The following is a 25,042-nucleotide window of genomic DNA, read 5'->3' as shown; positions in this document are numbered from 1 at the left end:
CAGCATTCCGTCCATCATTTGTTTGTTGTAACGCTTTTCGCCCTAAGTGGGATGGGTATTCCCAGACGTGGGACCCGTGCTCACTACGCCACTGGAGTCAAGCTATCCTGGCTGATGACGGCTGATAGCCAGAAACCAGTCCTAGGATGCTTGATTCCGGTCCAGGGAAGACATGGCTTGGCAGTTCAGGCTGGACTGTTCCCATGAGGCACAGGGTCAAGACTGATTTGCATATGGCCATGTCCAAACTGGGGTGGTGTAGTGGGCAAAAGAACGATGGATTTAACCCAGATCTCTTGACTGGGGGAGAATGTCTGCATTGTCAGCATTCCGTCCATCATTTGTTTGTTGTAACACTTTTCGCCCTAAGTGGGATGGGTATTTCCAGACGTGGGACCCGTGCTCACTACGCCACTGGAGTCAAGCTATCCTGGCTGATGACGGCTGATAGCCAGAAACCGGTCCTAGGATGCTTGATTCCGGTCCAGGGAAGACATGGCTTGGCAGTTCGGGCTGAACTGTCCCATGAGACACAGGGTCAAGACTGATTTGCATATGGCCATGTCCAAACTGGGGTGGTGTAGTGGGCAAAAGAACGATGGATTTAGCCCAGATCACTTGACTGGGGGAGAATGTCTGCATTGTCAGCATTCCGTCCATCATTTGTTTGTTGTAACGCTTTTCGCCCTAAGTGGGATGGGTATTCCCAGACGTGGGACCCGTGCTCACTACGCCACTGGAGTCAAGCTATCCTGGCTGATGACGGCTAATAGCCAGAAACCGGTCCTAGGATGCTTGATTCCGGTCCAGGGAAGACATGGCTTGGCAGTTCGGGCTGGACTGTTCCCATGAGGCACAGGGTCAAGACTGATTTGCATATGGCCCTGTCCAAACTGGGGTGGTGTAGTGGGCAAAAGAACGATGGATTTAACCCAGATCTCTTGACTGGCGGAGAATGTCTGCATTGTCAGCATTCCGTCCATCATTTGTTTGTTGTAACGCTTTTCGCCCTAAGTGGGATGGGTATTCCCAGACGTGGGACCCGTGCTCACTACGCCACTGGAGTCAAGCTATCCTGGCTGATGACGGCTAATAGCCAGAAACCGGTCCTAGGATGCTTGATTCCGGTCCAGGGAAGACATGGCTTGGCAGTTCGGGCTGGACTGTTCCCATGAGGCACAGGGTCAAGACTGATTTGCATATGGCCATGTCCAAATTGGGGTGGTGTAGTGGGCAAAAGAACGATGGATTTAACCCAGATCTCTTGACTGGGGGAGAATGTCTGCATTGTCAGCATTCCGTCCATCGTTTGTTTGTTGTAACGCTTTTCGCCCTAAGTGGGATGGGTATTCCCAGACGTGGGACCCGTGCTCACTACGCCACTGGAGTCAAGCTATCCTGGCTGATGATGGCTGATAGCCAGAAACCGGTCCTAGGATGCTTGATTCCGGTCCAGGGAAGACATGGCTTGGCAGTTCGGGCTGGACTGTTCCCATGAGGCACAGGGTCAAGACTGATTTGCATATGGCCATGTCCAAACTGGGGTGGTGTAGTGGGCAAAAGAACGATGGATTTAACCCAGATCTCTTGACTGGGGGAGAATGTCTGCATTGTCAGCATTCCGTCCATCATTTGTTTGTTGTAACGCTTTTCACCCTAAGTGGGATGGGTATTCCCAGAAGTGGGACCCGTGCTCACTACGCCACTGGAGTCAAGCTATCCTGGCTGATGATGGCTGATAGCCAGAAACCGGTCCTAGGATGCTTGATTCCGGTCCAGGGAAGACATGGCTTGGCAGTTCGGGCTGGACTGTTCCCTTGAGGCACAGGGTCAAGACTGATTTGCATATGGCCATGTCCAAACTGGGGTGGTGTAGTGGGCAAAAGAACGATGGATTTAACCCAGATCTCTTGACTGGGGGAGAATGTCTGCATTGTCAGCATTCCGTCCATCATTTGTTTGTTGTAACGCTTTTCGCCCTAAGTGGGATGGGTATTCCCAGACGTGGGACCCGTGCTCACTACGCCACTGGATTCAAGCTATCCTGGCTGATGACGGCTGATAGCCAGAAACCGGTCCTAGGATGCTTGATTCCGGTCCAGGGAAGACATGGCTTGGCAGTTCGGGCTGGACTGTTCCCATGAGGCACAGGGTCAAGACTGAGTTGCATATGGCCATGTCCAAACTGGGGTGGTGTAGTGGGCAAAAGAACAATGGATTTAACCCAGATCTCTTGACTGGGGGAGAATGTCTGCATTGTCAGCATTCCGTCCATCATTTGTTTGTTGTAACGCTTTTCGCCCTAAGTGGGATGGGTATTCCCAGACGTGGGACCCGTGCCCACTACGCCACTGGAGTCAAGCTATCCTGGCTGATGACGGCTGATAGCCAGAAACCGGTCCTAGGATGCTTGATTCCGGTCCAGGGAAGACATGGCTTGGCAGTTCGGGCTGGACTGTTCCCATGAGGCACAGGGTCAAGACTGATTTGCATATGGCCCTGTCCAAACTGGGGTGGTGTAGTGGGCAAAAGAACGATGGATTTAACCCAGATCTCTTGACTGGGGGAGAATGTCTGCATTGTCAGCATTCCGTCCATCATTTGTTTGTTGTAGCGCTTTTCGCCCTAAGTGGGATGGGTATTCCCAGACGTGGGACCCGTGCTCACTACGCCACTGGAGTCAAGCTATCCTGGCTGATGACGGCTAATAGCCAGAAACCGGTCCTAGGATGCTTGATTCCGGTCCAGGGAAGACATGGCTTGGCAGTTCGGGCTGGACTGTTCCCATGAGGCACAGGGTCAAGACTGATTTGCATATGGCCATGTCCAAATTGGGGTGGTGTAGTGGGCAAAAGAACGATGGATTTAACCCAGATCTCTTGACTGGGGGAGAATGTCTGCATTGTCAGCATTCCGTCCATCGTTTGTTTGTTGTAACGCTTTTCGCCCTAAGTGGGATGGGTATTCCCAGACGTGGGACCCGTGCTCACTACGCCACTGGAGTCAAGCTATCCTGGCTGATGACGGCTGATAGCCTGAAACCGGTCCTAGGATGCTTGATTCCGGTCCAGGGAAGACATGGCTTGGCAGTTCGGGCTGGACTGTTCCCATGAGGCACAGGGTCAAGACTGAGTTGCATATGGCCATGTCCAAACTGGGGTGGTGTAGTGGGCAAAAGAACGATGGATTTAACCCAGATCTCTTGACTGGGGGAGAATGTCTGCATTGTCAGCATTCCGTCCATCATTTGTTTGTTGTAACGCTTTTCGCCCTAAGTGGGATGGGTATTCCCAGACGTGGGACCCGTGCTCACTACGCCACTGGAGTCAAGCTATCCTGGCTGATGACGGCTGATAGCCAGAAACCGGTCCTAGGATGCTTGATTCCGGTCCAGGGAAGACATGGCTTGGCAGTTCGGGCTGGACTGTTCCCATGAGGCACAGGGTCAAGACTGATTTGCATATGGCCATGTCCAAACTGGGGTGGTGTAGTGGGCAAAAGAACGATGGATTTAACCCAGATCTCTTGACTGGGGGAGAATGTCTGCATTGTCAGCATTCCGTCCATCGTTTGTTTGTTGTAACGCTTTTCGCCCTAAGTGGGATGGGTATTCCCAGACGTGGGACCCGTGCTCACTACGCCACTGGAGTCAAGCTATCCTGGCTGATGACGGCTGATAGCCAGAAACCGGTCCTGGGAGGCTTGATTCCGGTCCAGGGAAGACATGGCTTGGCAGTTCGGGCTGGACTGTTCCCATGAGGCACAGGGTCAAGACTGATTTGCATATGGCCATGTCCAAACTGGGGTGGTGTAGTGGGCAAAAGAACGATGGATTTAACCCAGATCTCTTGACTGGGGGAGAATGTCTGCATTGTCAGCATTCCGTCCATCATTTGTTTGTTGTAACGCTTTTCACCCTAAGTGGGATGGGTATTCCCAGACGTGGGACCCGTGCTCACTACGCCACTGGAGTCAAGCTATCCTGGCTGATGACGGCTGATAGCCAGAAACCGGTCCTAGGATGCTTGATTCCGGTCCAGGGAAGACATGGCTTGGCAGTTCGGGCTGGACTGTTCCCTTGAGGCACAGGGTCAAGACTGATTTGCATATGGCCATGTCCAAATTGGGGTGGTGTAGTGGGCAAAAGAACGATGGATTTAACCCAGATCTCTTGACTGGGGGAGAATGTCTGCATTGTCAGCATTCCGTCCATCATTTGTTTGTTGTAACGCTTTTCGCCCTAAGTGGGATGGGTATTCCCAGACGTGGGACCCGTGCTCACTACGCCACTGGAGTCAAGCTATCCTGGCTGATGACGGCTGATAGCCAGAAACCGGTCCTAGGATGCTTGATTCCGGTCCAGGGAAGACATGGCTTGGCAGTTCGGGCTGGACTGTTCCCATGAGGCACAGGGTCAAGACTGATTTGCATATGGCCATGTCCAAACTGGGGTGGTGTAGTGGGCAAAAGAACGATGGATTTAACCCAGATCTCTTGACTGGGGGAGAATGTCTGCATTGTCAGCATTCCGTCCATCATTTGTTTGTTGTAACGCTTTTCACCCTAAGTGGGACGGGTATTCCCAGACGTGGGACCCGTGCTCACTACGCCACTGGAGTCAAGCTATCCTGGCTGATGATGGCTGATAGCCAGAAACCGGTCCTAGGATGCTTGATTCCGGTCCAGGGAAGACATGGCTTGGCAGTTCGGGCTGGACTGTTCCCTTGAGGCACAGGGTCAAGACTGATTTGCATATGGCCATGTCCAAACTGGGGTGGTGTAGTGGGCAAAAGAACGATGGATTTAACCCAGATCTCTTGACTGGGGGAGAATGTCTGCATTGTCAGCATTCCGTCCATCATTTGTTTGTTGTAACGCTTTTCGCCCTAAGTGGGATGGGTATTCCCAGACGTGGGACCCGTGCTCACTACGCCACTGGATTCAAGCTATCCTGGCTGATGACGGCTGATAGCCAGAAACCGGTCCTAGGATGCTTGATTCCGGTCCAGGGAAGACATGGCTTGGCAGTTCGGGCTGGACTGTTCCCATGAGGCACAGGGTCAAGACTGAGTTGCATATGGCCATGTCCAAACTGGGGTGGTGTAGTGGGCAAAAGAACAATGGATTTAACCCAGATCTCTTGACTGGGGGAGAATGTCTGCATTGTCAGCATTCCGTCCATCATTTGTTTGTTGTAACGCTTTTCGCCCTAAGTGGGATGGGTATTCCCAGACGTGGGACCCGTGCTCACTACGCCACTGGAGTCAAGCTATCCTGGCTGATGACGGCTGATAGCCAGAAACCGGTCCTAGGATGCTTGATTCCGGTCCAGGGAAGACATGGCTTGGCAGTTCGGGCTGGACTGTTCCCATGAGGCACAGGGTCAAGACTGATTTGCATATGGCCCTGTCCAAACTGGGGTGGTGTAGTGGGCAAAAGAACGATGGATTTAACCCAGATCTCTTGACTGGGGGAGAATGTCTGCATTGTCAGCATTCCGTCCATCATTTGTTTGTTGTAACGCTTTTCGCCCTAAGTGGGATGGGTATTCCCAGACGTGGGACCCGTGCTCACTACGCCACTGGAGTCAAGCTATCCTGGCTGATGACGGCTAATAGCCAGAAACCGGTCCTAGGATGCTTGATTCCGGTCCAGGGAAGACATGGCTTGGCAGTTCGGGCTGGACTGTTCCCATGAGGCACAGGGTCAAGACTGATTTGCATATGGCCATGTCCAAATTGGGGTGGTGTAGTGGGCAAAAGAACGATGGATTTAACCCAGATCTCTTGACTGGGGGAGAATGTCTGCATTGTCAGCATTCCGTCCATCGTTTGTTTGTTGTAACGCTTTTCGCCCTAAGTGGGATGGGTATTCCCAGACGTGGGACCCGTGCTCACTACGCCACTGGAGTCAAGCTATCCTGGCTGATGACGGCTGATAGCCAGAAACCGGTCCTAGGATGCTTGATTCCGGTCCAGGGAAGACATGGCTTGGCAGTTCGGGCTGGACTGTTCCCATGAGGCACAGGGTCAAGACTGATTTGCATATGGCCATGTCCAAATTGGGGTGGTGTAGTGGGCAAAAGAACGATGGATTTAACCCAGATCTCCTGACTGGGGGAGAATGTCTGCATTGTCAGCATTCCGTCCATCGTTTGTTTGTTGTAACGCTTTTCGCCCTAAGTGGGATGGGTATTCCCAGACGTGGGACCCGTGCTCACTACGCCACTGGAGTCAAGCTATCCTGGCTGATGACGGCTGATAGCCAGAAACCGGTCCTAGGATGCTTGATTCCGGTCCAGGGAAGACATGGCTTGGCAGTTCGGGCTGGACTGTTCCCATGAGGCACAGGGTCAAGACTGATTTGCATATGGCCATGTCCAAACTGGGGTGGTGTAGTGGGCAAAAGAACGATGGATTTAACCCAGATCTCTTGACTGGGGGAGAATGTCTGCATTGTCAGCATTCCGTCCATCATTTGTTTGTTGTAACGCTTTTCACCCTAAGTGGGACGGGTATTCCCAGACGTGGGACCCGTGCTCACTACGCCACTGGAGTCAAGCTATCCTGGCTGATGATGGCTGATAGCCAGAAACCGGTCCTAGGATGCTTGATTCCGGTCCAGGGAAGACATGGCTTGGCAGTTCGGGCTGGACTGTTCCCTTGAGGCACAGGGTCAAGACTGATTTGCATATGGCCATGTCCAAACTGGGGTGGTGTAGTGGGCAAAAGAACGATGGATTTAACCCAGATCTCTTGACTGGGGGAGAATGTCTGCATTGTCAGCATTCCGTCCATCATTTGTTTGTTGTAACGCTTTTCGCCCTAAGTGGGATGGGTATTCCCAGACGTGGGACCCGTGCTCACTACGCCACTGGAGTCAAGCTATCCTGGCTGATGACGGCTGATAGCCAGAAACCGGTCCTAGGATGCTTGATTCCGGTCCAGGGAAGACATGGCTTGGCAGTTCGGGCTGGACTGTTCCCATGAGGCACAGGGTCAAGACTGATTTGCATATGGCCCTGTCCAAACTGGGGTGGTGTAGTGGGCAAAAGAACGATGGATTTAACCCAGATCTCTTGACTGGGGGAGAATGTCTGCATTGTCAGCATTCCGTCCATCATTTGTTTGTTGTAACGCTTTTCGCCCTAAGTGGGATGGGTATTCCCAGACGTGGGACCCGTGCTCACTACGCCACTGGAGTCAAGCTATCCTGGCTGATGACGGCTAATAGCCAGAAACCGGTCCTAGGATGCTTGATTCCGGTCCAGGGAAGACATGGCTTGGCAGATCGGGCTGGACTGTTCCCATGAGGCACAGGGTCAAGACTGATTTGCATATGGCCATGTCCAAATTGGGGTGGTGTAGTGGGCAAAAGAACGATGGATTTAACCCAGATCTCTTGACTGGGGGAGAATGTCTGCATTGTCAGCATTCCGTCCATCGTTTGTTTGTTGTAACGCTTTTCGCCCTAAGTGGGATGTGTATTCCCAGACGTGGGACCCGTGCTCACTACGCCACTGGAGTCAAGCTATCCTGGCTGATGACGGCTGATAGCCAGAAACCGGTCCTAGGATGCTTGATTCCGGTCCAGGGAAGACATGGCTTGGCAGTTCGGGCTGGACTGTTCCCATGAGGCACAGGGTCAAGACTGAGTTGCATATGGCCATGTCCAAACTGGGGTGGTGTAGTGGGCAAAAGAACAATGGATTTAACCCAGATCTCTTGACTGGGGGAGAATGTCTGCATTGTCAGCATTCCGTCCATCATTTGTTTGTTGTAACGCTTTTCGCCCTAAGTGGGATGGGTATTCCCAGACGTGGGACCCGTGCTCACTACGCCACTGGAGTCAAGCTATCCTGGCTGATGACGGCTGATAGCCAGAAACCGGTCCTAGGATGCTTGATTCCGGTCCAGGGAAGACATGGCTTGGCAGTTCGGGCTGGACTGTTCCCATGAGGCACAGGGTCAAGACTGATTTGCATATGGCCATGTCCAAACTGGGGTGGTGTAGTGGGCAAAAGAACGATGGATTTAACCCAGATCTCTTGACTGGGGGAGAATGTCTGCATTGTCAGCATTCCGTCCATCGTTTGTTTGTTGTAACGCTTTTCGCCCTAAGTGGGATGGGTATTCCCAGACGTGGGACCCGTGCTCACTACGCCACTGGAGTCAAGCTATCCTGGCTGATGACGGCTGATAGCCAGAAACCGGTCCTGGGAGGCTTGATTCCGGTCCAGGGAAGACATGGCTTGGCAGTTCGGGCTGGACTGTTCCCATGAGGCACAGGGTCAAGACTGATTTGCATATGGCCATGTCCAAACTGGGGTGGTGTAGTGGGCAAAAGAACGATGGATTTAACCCAGATCTCTTGACTGGGGGAGAATGTCTGCATTGTCAGCATTCCGTCCATCATTTGTTTGTTGTAACGCTTTTCACCCTAAGTGGGATGGGTATTCCCAGACGTGGGACCCGTGCTCACTACGCCACTGGAGTCAAGCTATCCTGGCTGATGACGGCTGATAGCCAGAAACCGGTCCTAGGATGCTTGATTCCGGTCCAGGGAAGACATGGCTTGGCAGTTCGGGCTGGACTGTTCCCTTGAGGCACAGGGTCAAGACTGATTTGCATATGGCCATGTCCAAACTGGGGTGGTGTAGTGGGCAAAAGAACGATGGATTTAACCCAGATCTCTTGACTGGGGGAGAATGTCTGCATTGTCAGCATTCCGTCCATCATTTGTTTGTTGTAACGCTTTTCGCCCTAAGTGGGATGGGTATTCCCAGACGTGGGACCCGTGCTCACTACGCCACTGGATTCAAGCTATCCTGGCTGATGACGGCTGATAGCCAGAAACCGGTCCTAGGATGCTTGATTCCGGTCCAGGGAAGACATGGCTTGGCAGTTCGGGCTGGACTGTTCCCATGAGGCACAGGGTCAAGACTGAGTTGCATATGGCCATGTCCAAACTGGGGTGGTGTAGTGGGCAAAAGAACAATGGATTTAACCCAGATCTCTTGACTGGGGGAGAATGTCTGCATTGTCAGCATTCCGTCCATCATTTGTTTGTTGTAACGCTTTTCGCCCTAAGTGGGATGGGTATTCCCAGACGTGGGACCCGTGCTCACTACGCCACTGGAGTCAAGCTATCCTGGCTGATGACGGCTGATAGCCAGAAACCGGTCCTAGGATGCTTGATTCCGGTCCAGGGAAGACATGGCTTGGCAGTTCGGGCTGGACTGTTCCCATGAGGCACAGGGTCAAGACTGAGTTGCATATGGCCATGTCCAAACTGGGGTGGTGTAGTGGGCAAAAGAACAATGGATTTAACCCAGATCTCTTGACTGGGGGAGAATGTCTGCATTGTCAGCATTCCGTCCATCATTTGTTTGTTGTAACGCTTTTCGCCCTAAGTGGGATGGGTATTCCCAGACGTGGGACCCGTGCTCACTACGCCACTGGAGTCAAGCTATTCTGGCTGATGATGGCTGATAGCCAGAAACCGGTCCTAGGATGCTTGATTCCGGTCCAGGGAAGACATGGCTTGGCAGTTCGGGCTGGACTGTTCCCATGAGGCACAGGGTCAAGACTGATTTGCATATGGCCCTGTCCAAACTGGGGTGGTGTAGTGGGCAAAAGAACGATGGATTTAACCCAGATCTCTTGACTGGGGGAGAATGTCTGCATTGTCAGCATTCCGTCCATCATTTGTTTGTTGTAACGCTTTTCGCCCTAAGTGGGATGGGTATTCCCAGACGTGGGACCCGTGCTCACTACGCCACTGGAGTCAAGCTATCCTGGCTGATGACGGCTAATAGCCAGAAACCGGTCCTAGGATGCTTGATTCCGGTCCAGGGAAGACATGGCTTGGCAGTTCGGGCTGGACTGTTCCCATGAGGCACAGGGTCAAGACTGATTTGCATATGGCCATGTCCAAATTGGGGTGGTGTAGTGGGCAAAAGAACGATGGATTTAACCCAGATCTCTTGACTGGGGGAGAATGTCTGCATTGTCAGCATTCCGTCCATCGTTTGTTTGTTGTAACGCTTTTCGCCCTAAGTGGGATGGTATTCCCAGACGTGGGACCCGTGCTCACTACGCCACTGGAGTCAAGCTATCCTGGCTGATGACGGCTGATAGCCAGAAACCGGTCCTATAATGCTTGATTCCGGTCCAGGGAAGACATGGCTTGGCAGTTCGGGCTGGACTGTTCCCATGAGGCACAGGGTCAAGACTGAGTTGCATATGGCCATGTCCAAACTGGGGTGGTGTAGTGGGCAAAAGAACAATGGATTTAACCCAGATCTCTTGACTGGGGGAGAATGTCTGCATTGTCAGCATTCCGTCCATCATTTGTTTGTTGTAACGCTTTTCGCCCTAAGTGGGATGGGTATTCCCAGACGTGGGACCCGTGCTCACTACGCCACTGGAGTCAAGCTATCCTGGCTGATGACGGCTGATAGCCAGAAACCGGTCCTAGGATGCTTGATTCCGGTCCAGGGAAGACATGGCTTGGCAGTTCGGGCTGGACTGTTCCCATGAGGCACAGGGTCAAGACTGATTTGCATATGGCCATGTCCAAACTGGGGTGGTGTAGTGGGCAAAAGAACGATGGATTTAACCCAGATCTCTTGACTGGGGGAGAATGTCTGCATTGTCAGCATTCCGTCCATCATTTGTTTGTTGTAACGCTTTTCGCCCTAAGTGGGATGGGTATTCCCAGACGTGGGACCCGTGCTCACTACGCCACTGGAGTCAAGCTATCCTGGCTGATGACGGCTGATAGCCAGAAACCGGTCCTAGGATGCTTGATTCCGGTCCAGGGAAGACATGGCTTGGCAGTTCGGGCTGGACTGTTCCCATGAGGCACAGGGTCAAGACTGAGTTGCATATGGCCATGTCCAAACTGGGGTGGTGTAGTGGGCAAAAGAACAATGGATTTAACCCAGATCTCTTGACTGGGGGAGAATGTCTGCATTGTCAGCATTCCGTCCATCATTTGTTTGTTGTAACGCTTTTCGCCCTAAGTGGGATGGGTATTCCCAGACGTGGGACCCGTGCTCACTACGCCACTGGAGTCAAGCTATCCTGGCTGATGACGGCTGATAGCCAGAAACCGGTCCTAGGATGCTTGATTCCGGTCCAGGGAAGACATGGCTTGGCAGTTCGGGCTGGACTGTTCCCATGAGGCACAGGGTCAAGACTGATTTGCATATGGCCATGTCCAAACTGGGGTGGTGTAGTGGGCAAAAGAACGATGGATTTAACCCAGATCTCTTGACTGGGGGAGAATGTCTGCATTGTCAGCATTCCGTCCATCGTTTGTTTGTTGTAACGCTTTTCGCCCTAAGTGGGATGGGTATTCCCAGACGTGGGACCCGTGCTCACTACGCCACTGGAGTCAAGCTATCCTGGCTGATGACGGCTGATAGCCAGAAACCGGTCCTGGGAGGCTTGATTCCGGTCCAGGGAAGACATGGCTTGGCAGTTCGGGCTGGACTGTTCCCATGAGGCACAGGGTCAAGACTGATTTGCATATGGCCATGTCCAAACTGGGGTGGTGTAGTGGGCAAAAGAACGATGGATTTAACCCAGATCTCTTGACTGGGGGAGAATGTCTGCATTGTCAGCATTCCGTCCATCATTTGTTTGTTGTAACGCTTTTCACCCTAAGTGGGATGGGTATTCCCAGACGTGGGACCCGTGCTCACTACGCCACTGGAGTCAAGCTATCCTGGCTGATGACGGCTGATAGCCAGAAACCGGTCCTAGGATGCTTGATTCCGGTCCAGGGAAGACATGGCTTGGCAGTTCGGGCTGGACTGTTCCCTTGAGGCACAGGGTCAAGACTGATTTGCATATGGCCATGTCCAAACTGGGGTGGTGTAGTGGGCAAAAGAACGATGGATTTAACCCAGATCTCTTGACTGGGGGAGAATGTCTGCATTGTCAGCATTCCGTCCATCATTTGTTTGTTGTAACGCTTTTCGCCCAAAGTGGGATGGGTATTCCCAGACGTGGGACCCGTGCTCACTACGCCACTGGATTCAAGCTATCCTGGCTGATGACGGCTGATAGCCAGAAACCGGTCCTAGGATGCTTGATTCCGGTCCAGGGAAGACATGGCTTGGCAGTTCGGGCTGGACTGTTCCCATGAGGCACAGGGTCAAGACTGAGTTGCATATGGCCATGTCCAAACTGGGGTGGTGTAGTGGGCAAAAGAACAATGGATTTAACCCAGATCTCTTGACTGGGGGAGAATGTCTGCATTGTCAGCATTCCGTCCATCATTTGTTTGTTGTAACGCTTTTCGCCCTAAGTGGGATGGGTATTCCCAGACGTGGGACCCGTGCTCACTACGCCACTGGAGTCAAGCTATCCTGGCTGATGACGGCTAATAGCCAGAAACCGGTCCTAGGATGCTTGATTCCGGTCCAGGGAAGACATGGCTTGGCAGTTCGGGCTGGACTGTTCCCATGAGGCACAGGGTCAAGACTGATTTGCATATGGCCATGTCCAAATTGGGGTGGTGTAGTGGGCAAAAGAACGATGGATTTAACCCAGATCTCTTGACTGGGGGAGAATGTCTGCATTGTCAGCATTCCGTCCATCATTTGTTTGTTGTAACGCTTTTCGCCCTAAGTGGGATGGGTATTCCCAGACGTGGGACCCGTGCTCACTACGCCACTGGAGTCAAGCTATCCTGGCTGATGACGGCTGATAGCCAGAAACCGGTCCTAGGATGCTTGATTCCGGTCCAGGGAAGACATGGCTTGGCAGTTCGGGCTGGACTGTTCCCATGAGGCACAGGGTCAAGACTGATTTGCATATGGCCATGTCCAAACTGGGGTGGTGTAGTGGGCAAAAGAACGATGGATTTAACCCAGATCTCTTGACTGGGGGAGAATGTCTGCATTGTCAGCATTCCGTCCATCATTTGTTTGTTGTAACGCTTTTCACCCTAAGTGGGACGGGTATTCCCAGACGTGGGACCCGTGCTCACTACGCCACTGGAGTCAAGCTATCCTGGCTGATGACGGCTGATAGCCAGAAACCGGTCCTAGGATGCTTGATTCCGGTCCAGGGAAGACATGGCTTGGCAGTTCGGGCTGGACTGTTCCCATGAGGCACAGGGTCAAGACTGATTTGCATATGGCCATGTCCAAACTGGGGTGGTGTAGTGGGCAAAAGAACGATGGATTTAACCCAGATCTCTTGACTAGGGGAGAATGTCTGCATTGTCAGCATTCCGTCCATCATTTGTTTGTTGTAACACTTTTCGCCCTAAGTGGGATGGGTATTCCCAGACGTGGGACCCGTGCTCACTACGCCACTGGAGTCAAGCTATCCTGGCTGATGACGGCTGATAGCCAGAAACCGGTCCTAGGATGCTTGATTCTGGTCAGGGAAGACATGGCTTGGCAGTTCGGGCTGAACTGTTCCCATGAGGCACAGGGTCAAGACTGATTTGCATATGGCCATGTCCAAACTGGGGTGGTGTAGTGGGCAAAAGAACGATGGATTTAACCCAGATCTCTTGACTGGGGAGAATGTCTGCATTGTCAGCATTCCGTCCATCATTTGTTTGTTGTAACGCTTTTCGCCCTAAGTGGGATAGGTATTCCCAGACGTGGGACCCGTGCTCACTACGCCACTGGAGTCAAGCTATCCTGGCTGATGACGGCTGATAGCCAGAAACCGGTCCTAGGATGCTTGATTCCGGTCCAGGGAAGACATGGCTTGGCAGTTCAGGCTGGACTGTTCCCATGAGGCACAGGGTCAAGACTGATTTGCATATGGCCATGTCCAAACTGGGGTGGTGTAGTGGGCAAAAGAACGATGGATTTAACCCAGATCTCTTGACTGGGTGAGAATGTCTGCATTGTCAGCATTCCGTCCATCATTTGTTTGTTGTAACGCTTTTCGCCCTAAGTGGGATGGGTATTCCCAGACGTGGGACCCGTGCTCACTACGCCACTGGAGTCAAGCTATCCTGGCTGATGACTGCTGATAGCCAGAAACCGGTCCTAGGATGCTTGATACCGGTCCAGGGAAGACATGGCTTGGCAGTTCGGGCTGGACTGTTCCCATGAGGCACAGGGTCAAGACTGATTTGCATATGGCCATGTCCAAACTGGGGTGGTGTAGTGGGCAAAAGAACGATGGATTTATCCCAGATCTCTTGACTGGGGGAGAATGTCTGCATTGTCAGCATTCCGTCCATCATTTGTTTGTTGTAACGCTTTTCGCCCTAAGTGGGATGGGTATTCCCAGACGTGGGACCCGTGCTCACTACGCCACTGGAGTCAAGCTATCCTGGCTGATGACGGCTGATAGCCAGAAACCGGTCCTAGGATGCTTGATTCCGGTCCAGGGAAGACATGGCTTGGCAGTTCGGGCTGGACTGTTCCCATGAGGCACAGGGTCAAGACTGATTTGCATATGGCCATGTCCAAACTGGGGTAGTGTAGTGGGCAAAAGAACGATGGATTTAACCCAGATCTCTTGACTGGGGGAGAATGTCTGCATTGTCAGCATTCCGTCCATCATTTTTTTGTTGTAACGCTTTTCGCCCTAAGTGGGATGGGTATTCCCAGACGTGGGACCCGTGCTCACTACGCCACTGGAGTCAAGCTATCGTGGCTGATGACGGCTGATAGCCAGAAACCGGTCCTAGAATGCTTGATTCCGGTCCAGGGAAGACATGGCTTGGCAGTTCGGGCTGGACTGTTCCCATGAGGCACAGGGTCAAGACTGATTTGCATATGGCCATGTCCAAACTGGGGTGGTGTAGTGGGCAAAAGAACGATGGATTTAACCCAGATCTCTTGACTGGGGGAGAATGTCTGCATTGTCAGCATTCCGTCCATCATTTGTTTGTTGTAACGCTTTTGGCCCTAAGTGGGATGGGTATTCCCAGACGTGGGACCCGTGCTCACTACGCCACTGGAGTTAAGCTATCCTGGCTGATGACGGCTGATAGCCAGAAACCGGTCCTATAATGCTTGATTCCGGTCCAGGGAAGACATGGCTTGGCAGTTCGGGCTGGACTGTTCCCATGAGGCACAGGGTCAAGACTGATTTGCATATGGCCATGTCCAAACTGGGGTGGTGTAGTGGGCAAAAGAACGATGGATTTAACCCAGATCTCTTGACTGGGGGAGAATGTCTGCATTGTCAGCATTCCGTCCATCATTTGTTTGTTGTAACGCTTTTCGCCCTAAGTGGGATGGGTATTCCCAGACGTGGGACCCGTGCTCACTACGCCACTGGAGTCAAGCTATCCTGGCTGATGACTGCGGATAGCCAGAAACCGGTCCTAGGATGCTTGATACCGGTCCAGGGAAGACATGGCTTGGCAGTTCGGGCTGGACTGTTCCCATGAGGCACAGGGTCAAGACTGATTTGCATATGGCCATGTCCAAACTGGGGTGGTGTAGTGGGCAAAAGAACGATGGATTTATCCCAGATCTCTTGACTGGGGGAGAATGTCTGCATTGTCAGCATTCCGTCCATCATTTGTTTGTTGTAACGCTTTTCGCCCTAAGTGGGATGGGTATTCCCAGACGTGGGACCCGTGCTCACTACGCCACTGGAGTCAAGCTATCCTGGCTGATGACGGCTGATAGCCAGAAACCGGTCCTAGGATGCTTGATTCCGGTCCAGGGAAGACATGGCTTGGCAGTTCGGGCTGGACTGTTCCCATGAGGCACAGGGTCAAGACTGATTTGCATATGGCCATGTCCAAACTGGGGTGGTGTAGTGGGCAAAAGAACGATGGATTTAACCCAGATCTCTTGACTGGGGGAGAATGTCTGCATTGTCAGCATTCCGTCCATCATTTGTTTGTTGTAACGCTTTTTGCCCTAAGTGGGATGGGTATTCCCAGACGTGGGACCCGTGCTCACTACGCCACTGGAGTTAAGCTATCCTGGCTGATGACGGCTGATAGCCAGAAACCGGTCCTATAATGCTTGATTCCGGTCCAGGGAAGACATGGCTTGGCAGTTCGGGCTGGACTGTTCCCATGAGGCACAGGGTCAAGACTGATTTGCATATGGCCATGTCCAAACTGGGGTGGTGTAGTGGGCAAAAGAACGATGGATTTAACCCAGATCTCTTGACTGGGGGAGAATGTCTGCATTGTCAGCATTCCGTCCATCATTTGTTTGTTGTAACGATCTGCCTCCCTTCCAGCACGATCACTTTCACGTGCTGCTGCGCGTGCGCATCACCAGCGTGTTTTTTTTTTTTTATTACTTCAAGCTTCACGCGTCGCGTGGCCAATGCTTGTTTTAATGATGTACATACACTTCTTGGGCATTTATATGTACTTTCAAATCCAGATCTCAGTTCACATATTTTCACTGTCTCTCTATTTCCAAACCTAAGTCGTGAGAACATTTTAGTGCCTCACTTCATAATTCTGACACCTAGTATTTATGACACGATTGTTCTTTATTTGATATCAAATGGGCTGGCAGCCTTACATCTGTTTTAGTAGAACATAAATACCCCAGCTGGCATCCGCATCCCCCCTCTCACACACGTACCCTCGGACTTCAAAACAGAACCGTGGTTCTCTCGCGGCCACGCACACTGGCACGGCAGCGCAGTACATAAACATACAGCGACAGTCTGGCGACCGCGGGCCCTTCAAGCGCACGAGCGCGAGCCTCGGCAGCTGCATTCGTCATCCCCTCAGTGGGGCCCGCCAGAACAATACAGGGCAGTATTTTGGGAAAAGGCATCTCTGGTAAATTTACGGTTAAGCCGCGCTTACCAAATAACTTCTGGATTGTCTCACGTTTATGCAAGGTCTACTCCCTAAGTTATTTTTTGTCAAAACTCCTGGAACAGGCGAGAGTATTTTCCGCGTCTTTAATATAAACAATAAGGTAGTTTATGAGCTGGATGGTTTATTATGTGTAAAATGTTAAAAGGCTGTCGTGATTTTGACAGATGCTAGGGTTATTTGCACTGACTATATCAGGCATAAATCGCTGGAAACCATCGGCAGCTCGGATACTAGCCTAGGCCTCGTTAGTAATCTCCCACCCATGTCCGAATAACTACCTCACACTTCATTTTTCAATCACACAAATTTCTTTACAGCAAATACTATCTAAGAACTGTACGACTGGTGAAGTCCATGCATGTGACCTTCTGAAATGTAAAACACTTAAAAAGAATCTTTACAAAAAATGATCCACCCGTAAAAATAAATTCTAATACCTTTTCAATCACAAACAGAACAAGCATTGGCATAGCCAATAGGTCTCGCCTTTGGGACCTTATAAGTATTTAGCTATGCAGCACAATATTATTGGTACAACAGCATCAACTGTTGCAAGGTTAAACACTTATAAGGTCCCAAAGGGGAGACCTATTGGCTATGCCAATGCTTGTTTAATTGTCTCTCTCCACCCCAACTCGGAGATCACGGTTTATTTTTAAATAATTAAATAATGCAGCTCACTCCGAGGCTCGAACCCTGTTCTCCAGCTCCAAAGTGAACAGCTTCAGCAGCTTGTGCAGCCTGCCATCTGTTTTGGGTCAGGTTACAAATGCTTTCACTTTTGTGGCTTTGCTGCCGCTGCCCAGCGAGTTCACACCACTCGTTCACTTTCTTGTTCCTTTTCTTCCCTCTCTGTCTAGCTCCTTCTCATTTAGTGAAAACCGTGACTTCAACAAACAGGATTCTCACCCTTTCTTTTCTTTTTTCGTGTATTTGTTCCCTTGTGAAATGGATCCAAAAAAGAAAAACACTTTTGCTGAAAATGCCGTCTTTTCTGACATTTTTCTGTTCCAAAGTGCGGCATCTGGAAAAGGTTCAAAATATGAGAAATAAATAAATAACTAAATAAAACAAGACATAGTGGTCGCAAAGTGGCCAGATTGGTTTGATTCACACCAAAACATTAGCGCCACTTTACAGAGTTTGCCAGTGAAGCGCTACTTTTGTTTTCTTGTGTTTCTTTGAAAAACATTATTTTCCCTGGGCGGGGAAGTGCTCCAATCTTGTTTAAGTTGTGTGTGCCTGTGTCTGCCCCCCTCCCATGGTTGAGACTCCGCTCTGTGTGCAATGGGGACAGGGGGGTGGGGGAGGCAGAGAGCACAAGCCGAGATCTTGCCGAGACAACCGCAGGAACTGCAGAGCATGCAGCAGCGCGGGCGACCATGCCGTCGCATCTGAAAGGTACATAGGGGTTCTATTACACAAATAATTTTACTCCAACTGACCATCCAATGGTCGGTATCAATGCAGGTAGATGGAATGATGTGAAGAGTCTGGTGAGGGAGAATTTTAACTTCACCAACAGGTGAGCAAGGAAGCACTTCCTTTTGGTTTAGGTACCCTCACACACCCTAGTAGTGTCATGCTTCATCATCGGGTCACCCCGACGCCTAAAAGTCGGGGTGGGCTCAACCACAATGTTGGAAGCTCTTTGAAGATATTATAGACCAGGGGGGCTAAATAATAAAAAAACCTCAGGCAGATCCACAGTTTCCCTTTATTATTGGGTCTGTCTGGGTTAATAAAATTACTAAAATTGGGGTCTTAATAGGAGTATTATGGTCCTAGGACCCTAGTGCCAACATGTTTCAGTCTATGTACGGCCGTAAAGGTCCAGGACTTTCTTCAGGGCAAAAGAGGCCACCCGGGATAGCAGAAGAGGGAATTCCCTATTCTGTTTTTAGAACAAGGGCAGAGTAGCTGCTCCTTGAGCGACTGATTAATGAATCCGTCATGCGTGGTATTCCATCTGAAAGAGAGAACATAGAGAACAAAACAAACAACTTATACTTGTAGGTTTTCTTCGTGGTGTTTCCAAAGTGATATGTCCCATAATCGTGCTGAGGACAAAGAACGACACCTACATGTGCCAAGTGATTCTATGACACAGTGGTGCGCGGCTTTATCCAAACATGTGTCACTCATAACTGTATCTGTACACAATTAAACAACGTGACAGATGTATTGTGCGGTGGCGAATTTGCTCGCATCCTAACTGATTCTTCATGCCAGTCAGTGAATGCTATCAATGTAAAAAAACTCTCCTAGAACCCGCTCTCACACAACATTCATGCCGTATCTGTGAATCAACATAGTAACTGGAACCATGCGTGATTATAAAAATTATTATTACACTCGTGTGCATCGTTATTTCCAAAGTACATATATGCATCCTTTCTTACCCGAACTTCGGATGAGTTCCGTTTCTCTGGGGATCGTAGGGCTAATGGGGGTAGCTCTATAGTCAAACCCTGTCAGTGGAGCCCCAGAACGGAAAGAAGAAAGGAAAGGAGAAATATTGGAAAGGCCGGCGTGACGAGAAAGTAATAATGGGGGTGCTGGATTCCATCTCGGTAAAGATGAAGTATGCCCGTATCTCAGGCCGTTCAAAATGCCCTCCCGACTTACTTCGTCAAGAGTCCTGTCCCGCCTATCCTCCTATTCGGTCCCGATCCCCGGCGTTTTGCGCCGTTGTATCGTAGATCAATCAGCTTATACTTCCGTGTCTGTGTGGCTCTCAAGGGATTGGTTCTACCAGACACGTGGTGAGTGACGTGAACACGTCGTACCAGTGGTTCGAAGAATCATGGGAAGTGTGGTTTTTTATCAAAAGTCCGTGATTGGAGTGAGCGGACCAAACTAATTTACCGAGTGTCTAAAGGCGCTACTGACTAAAATTATTTGTCCCGACTAGGACATAATACCGGAGTGAAGATATTACCCACCCTCTAGGCAATGAATTTTTTTTTCGATAGCCTCTTGAATACACATGGGGGTTCTATCCAAATACACCCCTCGGGGGATTCCGCGATTTGTGCTAATACTTAGTGATGCGGGAATAACTGCATAAGCAACCATCTTAAAACTTTTGGCAGTGCTATACCAATATTATTACAACGGAGCATTACCCCACGGAGTAGCATTTTTTTCACTCCCTTCTGGCCTGCACAAGCCCCTCCTGGCTTTATTGGCGGCTCTGGCTCCCCCCTTCTCCTGGTGGTGGCTGGGAGAGGAACGGCTTGGCAGGAACGAGAGCGTTACTGCGAGTGCAGACGTTGTGTTAGGAGCCGCTGCAGCAGGGTGGGAGGAGGAGGAAGAAAGGAGTTGATGCACAGAGCAGCAGAGGAGCCACCGCTGCCGCCCAGCCCCTGTTAGGAACACCATGGCCATCCGCAAGAAAACCAACAAGAACCCGCTTGTGCTCAGCCATGAGTTTATTATACAGAACCACGCATTGTGTCGTGCCTAGCTATGGTCTTTCTGCTTGGGCTCATGTTCAAGGTAAGCGGAGGGGAGACTCTGGACCCACACCCTGGGGTGGGCGGCATGGGCTCACCAGGCAGGCAGTGGCCAAGTACTCTACTTAAATCGGAGATGGATGTTATCCCGCAGCAGCGTGAGCAAGCTCATCAGGATTGGGGCACCACCTGTTTACCGGGGCTAATGCCCCACCTCACAAGGAAACAAACAGAAAACACTCACCCTGGGCTCCCTTTGAATACCAAACCTCCTCTACAGAATGCCGTTCTGAAGGCCAAAATAAGGGGAAATTCGATGAGCCATCTGACGCCTCTAACCGCAACACAGGTTATTGGTGGCAGCACCATCTGGTAGCATAAGGTCTCCATTGTTTGTAAGTTCGCAACCCAATAAAGGATGGGTCAATAGTCTACCATGTTTACTTGATGTACAGATGGGGAGGGACGCTCTAATAATGTTTGCTCAGAAATAATTTGTCATTAGTCAGACCACGAGTTTCTAGTTTATCGTTGGTACAAACGTAGAAGAGCAGTAAAGCCCCAGGTAAAATTCCAACAGTGGCATTGCTTTAAATAGCTGTCAGTAAGTACCCGCACTTCTGTAATTTGAAAGGGAGGGTACCATCAGTGGTGCAGATAATGGAAGCGTACTATCATGCCTCAGAAGCAAGCAAGTACTCCGACATAGTGAGTGACTGCACTTCTGTATTCACATGTCGAGCACTGCAAGGTAGCCAGACAGGGTCGGTAGTAGACGCAAGAATTATAACCTATGTTAAAGAAGGTTGTTGAATGAGCGTGGGGCTGTACGTGGCAGGGAGCCCACAGCAATGCAATACAGTACTGTCGATAAAGCCTGGTCTGGTGAGTGATTGTATCATACTGCGGAAGAAGATGGGAGACTGACGGAGTGACCACCCCAAAACAGTGTGGCATGTGTGCAGCACATGCTGTTTAGTGGTTCTCGGCAATAGTGCATTTCTGACATGCGCTCAGTGCCCCCTTTAAAAGCCCCTTGCCTGAAAATAGGCCCACTTATTCCAGCATGAGAGTGATAGGGATTTGGGTGTGGGCCCGGCTGTTTCGGAGATGGAAGCCTTTGTCTCTACAGTGTATTCTGATGGGCAAAGTATCCAATTTACTCGATTGTATCTGAGATGCCACTATCAGGATGCCATTGGAGGGACTGCACATCCCAGCAGGAGAGGAGATGGATTTTAAGAGGGAGAGTGTGAAGGATGACGTGTACTGATGCTGCCAGTACTGAATTCTACGTCATGGTAGACATTACAGGGTAGCTAGTGGCTGAACCAGTCCTGTTCATGCACAAAGTCTGCAGTGGGTGTAGCAGTTATCAGCACAATAGTGCAATTGGCACCAGAGGCACAATAGATCTGCTTCTTTTGGTTTCTAGCTGGGGATCAGATTAGGAAGCAGCCACATGCACTGCGTATCTTCATCTGTCTGCCGTACGTTCCATTAATAAGTGTGGTGGATCATGTGACCTGATGCCTTGGGACACATTATAAGGAAAGCCATTGTGTAACGCGGTGAAACAAAACTAGGCACTACTTATTTAATTGGTAAACATTACTGTGTAAAGAACGATGCACAACTGAACAAAAAATAAATATGGGTCATACAATGTTTCCCTTTCTTACCTGCCATTTAAGTTCATTAATGGTGAGCCATAGCTCATATACTTTGTGCTGTTCATACAAGACTCTACCATGCTATGAGGACTGACGTTGCTGCACGCAGAGTACTAGCACTCTAATGTCCTTCTTCAGTTTCAACAACCCTCCTAAGCTGAGGGCAATATTGACATGGTCTTATGTTTGTTTTCCTTCAATGGAGACTTCGTGGTTTAAGCAGTTACGAAGTATAAATGCAGAAACTTGAGCAAAAGATGAACATTTTCTACTAATTAAAGAAATAATAAATAACTGAAATTAACCCATAATGCACAAACCAGTATATGCCATATTTTTTTTAAATAAGATTCTGACGTTTATTCAGTTGAATTCCATCATTATATTTTGTTAGTGCACATTTTCTTTAAAACAGTTTTGCATGCAGGGCCATCCTCCTACCATTCTTGACTACAACTGACACCAAACAAGCATTTACAATGCAATAGGTCTCGCATTGGCAAGAGTTGGAGCTATTGGCATTGTGTATAACAATGCATTTTATTAATTTGTTTTGAAAACCTGCAGGCGGTGCATAAACACGCACTTTGTACGTATAATCCTTGCTTACGGAAAGCAAGGCTGGCAGTAAAAGAGACTGCCAGCCATGCTTCTCATAAGCAAGGGCTATAAGTACAAAGTGTTTGATTACGCACAGCTTGCAGGATTTCAAACGCATAAATAAAAGGCATTTACAATGCCAATAGCTCAAACTCTCGCAAATGCGAGACCTATTGCATTGCAAATGCTTGTTTAATTATGTATTTCAGCTTCGGACTCTGACGGCCGTTGCGGATGCTCGGCGAGTCCAGTCCCTTCAGCTAATATTGCTTCCGGTGGCACACATGGAGACTGGAGCTCGGTTGTGTTGTGATGTGTTGCAGCGAGGTATGTTCTAGAAGCGGCTACTATTCCCGAGCGGGGAGGGCCTACAAGAGGCCATCTCCCCCCTCCGCCGCGGCTACGCATGTTCCCTTGGCAGATAAATATGGTGCCTTGTCTGTTTGTGCACAATCGCCCCTGGAACTTACCTGTCGGTAAGATTTATATAGTTGCCCCTCTTTCCGTGGATGATTTAAAAATACCCACCGCGGCTGGGAGAGGCATTAATTACCGCCTTCAGTGCTCCGTCACCTTCGAAGACAGGATAGGGGCGTGGGGCAGGGTGACACAGGTGTATGTATATCTCTTGGAGGCTCATTTCAGAGACGGTCACCCGTCTGCTCCCCTCCCACAGACCCACCACTTCATCCATTAAGTGCTCACGATGTCTCGTGCAGCATCAGAGTTATGGTGAGCGAGTCTATGCGCTAAAGAAGCTTTTTGGGTGAAGGGTGGTGGCCGGGGAAGAGAGGTAAGGGGCCGGGAGTGAGGGGGATGCTGTTGAGGTCCAAAGTTTCGAGAACAGCAATGCTAGCATTTTTTTTTGCGTTTTAACATTTTTCCGGTGGTTGTTGGAGGGGGTGTAGTTGGTACCCCATCGCCCCCCAGAGCCTCGAGACCTCACAGGTTAGTAGTCGCGCTATATAAACCACGATTGATTCCTAACTCCAAGGTGACAAGATTCCTAGTTGTGGCAAGGGATGGCCCAGGCTTCTGCCCACAAAGGGTACACCTAGTAGCCCCATTAACTAGCGTTGGTAGGATCTTTCCATTTGGTTGCAAAATTACATACTTCTGGGATACAAGATGCAAAAGGTACTCTGTGACAATAGTAGAGACCACTCTACTAAAAATCCAGGAGGTACGCTAAGGGAAACACATGGTAAAAATCGTGTATACGGAAGACTTTAAAGAGTACATTTTATTATGAACGAAAGGTCTCCCGAGCAATGTGCCATTTTTGTGTCACACTGGAGCATATATGCTGCCTTCATCCCATGACCCAGAGACTCCCTCTAATTGAGGGAGAAGTAGGGGCATTACTGTGGGCTTTGCTTACAGGTACAGGTGGTCACCTACAAGGAACTGCGATTGTCTTAAGAGAGCCGTCACCCTTGAGGCATGTTGTTCCTTATACCAACAACGTACACCCACCAATGCTACCCAGTGTCAGCAACTGGTATGGCTACTAGGGGATCAAACACATCCAGTGCACGGATTAGATTTGATTTTGGCACTGCAAACTGTGATGGTACATGTGAGCGGCTGAGAACTTCGAAAGTGAGTAATGGAAGTGGAAGACTGATGGTTTGTGGGGTAAAAAACCCTCTTTTCAAGTTTGAAGGCACTTATTGAAGTCTCCATCATACCAGACTGCAGGAAACTGCCAGCTGAGATTATCCCTCTAGGCTTCTTGCTTTTTCACATATTTCAAATGGAACTCTATCTGATTTGGAGATGGAGGTTTTTTTAACAATTTTTCACCATACTCGTAAATGCTGACATCTTAAGCTTAAAGATGTATTTATTTAGGTGTAATAGAAAAGTAAAATTATTTTTGCAATTAATCTCTTTACACAGAAACCAGAAATGTTAAAATCTAAGATTTTACTATAAACATCAAAGAATTAGAAAGCACACAAATTTTGCTACACCAAGGAGACGATCCATTTGATAAAACTGACGTTTTCAGGACTCCTAAACACTGATGTATCTGAGGTCTGATACAGTGGCTTCAAGTCCAAGTTCAGAAAACATTTCTTTGTTGAAATAGCGCTCACCACCACCCATTATTAGGCATGCGAACCTCAGAAATGTGAGCACCCAGGCAGACCACACAATGAACGCAACTACCAAAGCCAAATTATGCTCCTTACAGGGTCAACCATAATTTTATGTCAAGACCGGAGGCTCCTATTATGCTTACTTATCTTGCATTTTATTCAATAGCAGCCAAGATAAGTGAGAAAACTACAGTTCCCAGGGGCACAGGTAAACAAACTAGCCAATGGGAACGCAGAAAAAACCAGAGTTATGAACCAATCATGAGCACACTGTCCATAAAACGTCACATCTGACTGCGCAGCTTCCTCTTTTCTTGCTGCTCGCAGTCAGATAAGTGACTTCCTTGCCTTCTTTATTGCTTGTACATAAAATGTTGACTTGGTTTATGTGGTAATGCTAACTGTTCAC

At 49.8% G+C, this 25,042-nt stretch overlaps 1 protein-coding gene across 13 annotated transcripts in view; it reads right to left on the bottom strand.

The window, feature by feature from the left end:
* Positions 1–25,042, bottom strand: part of SPATA20 (spermatogenesis associated 20) — a 2,191,885-nt gene that overhangs the window by 699,635 nt on the left and 1,467,208 nt on the right. The gene's annotated exons all lie outside the window — the stretch shown is intronic.

Source organism: Triturus cristatus, chromosome 7, assembly GCF_964204655.1.
Source record: "Triturus cristatus chromosome 7, aTriCri1.1, whole genome shotgun sequence".
NCBI lineage: Eukaryota > Metazoa > Chordata > Amphibia > Caudata > Salamandridae > Triturus > Triturus cristatus.
The sequence above is the reverse complement of the archived record's forward strand: the minus strand, read 5'-3'. Positions and strand labels throughout refer to the sequence as shown.